Source organism: Brachypodium distachyon, chromosome 3, assembly GCF_000005505.3.
Source record: "Brachypodium distachyon strain Bd21 chromosome 3, Brachypodium_distachyon_v3.0, whole genome shotgun sequence".
Lineage (NCBI taxonomy): Eukaryota > Viridiplantae > Streptophyta > Magnoliopsida > Poales > Poaceae > Brachypodium > Brachypodium distachyon.
Window position 1 is genome coordinate 18,315,939 of NC_016133.3, and position 2,270 is coordinate 18,318,208.

Here is a 2,270-nt window from a genome sequence, read left to right on the forward strand (position 1 = left end):
GTAATGAGCATTTACATGTTTCTTTTTTTTGTCATTGTTTTGTTCCAAATATGTAAGTGAGACGATCGTAACTTTAATTGCTTTTGTACTTGTTTTGTAGGATCTTGGATCCCTCGTCTCACGGTGCCTCCTCAGACGCCATGTCTTACGATGAGCGGTACACACCGTTCATCTTGAGGACAAGGCTCCTTCCGTTCATCCATATGGTGACCCGGTCGACACCATCCATGTACGCTTGTGCAATCACCGCGCTTGTCGACCGGTGGAGGTCTTAGACCCACACTTTTCACCTCCGGACCAGTGAGATGACTATCACTCTTCAGGACGTGTCCATCATCCTGGCACTCCCCATCGGCGGGGAACCAGTATGTATCAACATGGCCTCTTCGGGATGGCGCCAGCAGATGGCGGATCTTATTGGTCGGGCACCAGAGGCCGCAGAAGACCCCGCTAACGACAGAGTGTCAACGGGAGCAACATACACTTGGATAGTTGAGAACTTCTCCGAGTGCCCCGAGGATGCTGCCATCGAGGTGGTTGAGCAGTACGCACGAGTATACGTGTGGTATGTCATCACACGCACTCTCTTTGCTGACGGGGGTGGCAGGACAACTCAATGGCATTGGCTGAAAGCCTTGACCGTATGGGACTCCAATTGGAGCTAGGGCACAGCTGCACTTGCCTACCTTTACCGGCAGGTAATTAATATTTCATTGTTGTTTCTATGTGCAATGACCTTTGATGACATGTCTTAATTTATTTCCTGATTGCCTCTTGTTTTAGTTGGACGATGCTTGTCGTAGGAGCAAACCAGACAGCGACATAGGTGGTCCATTGCTTCTACTGTCTGTGTGGAGCTGGGAACGCTTCGCCGTTGGACGCCCGAAAACGTTGGCATTCAACGATTGGGACGATAAAGAAGACCCGCTGCGGAGACCCACTTGGGCTTACAAGTGGGACCGTGCGAGAGATAACTGGAACGACACTAAACTTCTGTACAGGCAGTACACGAACGAGTTCGACACTTTAACCCCTGAGCAGGTAAATATTGTTATTGTAGGTAAATGATTTCCGTGCTCTATGCTAATTGAATATTGCGATGCTTGTGATATGTTTAAGGTGGAATGGCAGCCATATGGTAGTGGGGACGATTTCGGAGTCCCATTCGATTATGAGCTAAACCCGAAGTGCTTGGAAGAAAGACATCTGTGGTTGATGCGATGTCCAATGATATGCTTGTGGGCGGTTGAACTTCATCAACCACATCGTGTGATGCAACAGTTTGGGTTGTTGCAGACGAATCCCCCAAAGTGGAAGGACACAAACATACAGCTCCATGAGTAAGTTTTTGTTGTTCCCATTAAGCTTTCCAGTGTTACCTTTTTACCGCAATAATATGGTGCCTTCCAAATATTTGTAGGCTTGATAGGAAAAAACAGAAGAGCAAACAAAACTGGCCTAAGGAACATAGGGTGCATGTGGACAAGTTCAAAAGGTGCTTGGCCAAGATGGAGAATGGTGAAGGAACGCCCCAACGGCCGGCAAATCCTGATGCATTTAACAACTACCTTCGTTGGTATCTTGAGAACACCAGAACGGAGATTTGCCGGCCCGCTTACAGCCATGAAATTTTGGAAGATGACAACCTATTCGACGAGGCTGCAAACGTGGAGTACAACAGGCTTGTAAAGGATGGGAGGCAAACGTCATATGCGAATGTCTTGCACTTTGTGGTAACGGTGTTATGCTTCTCCAGTCTTTTGTGTTTTTTGAATATTTTGTTGTTACACATTAATATTTTTCTCATTTCAGCGTGATGAGATCAAGAAGGACGCCGACAGAACCGAGATAGTTTTCGATGAAACTCCTCACGTGAAAAAGGGGGGGAGTACACTAAGGAAGTTTATGAAGGTGTGTGCTTCTCTAGTCTTTTGTATTTGCATATATGTGAAGCGAGAAATCAACTTTTCATTTCTGAACAATACAGCGGCAAGGCAATAGGCTACGGCGGTTAGCCAACCTGATAGGAGGTAGCCGTGACCCCGAGATGTCATCGTCAGCACTCTCTAGTTCGTCTTCACCCACCGATGCTGAGGAAGATCTTCAAGATGACTTGTCCAATGAGGTTTGAATTGTGCTTACATTAATGCAATTGGGTTTGAATTGTGCTTACATTATTGCAGTTGTGCTCACATTGTGCTTACGTTTATGCAATTGTCATGGCAATCAAATGCAGGAAGGACGAGCTGTGGATGACGACACCACATTAG

General features: G+C 46.6%; 1 pseudogene; it reads left to right on the plus strand.

Annotated features, from left to right (window-relative positions):
* Window positions 1-305: 305 nt before the first annotated feature.
* Window positions 306-2,270, plus strand: LOC100835115 (annotated as a pseudogene).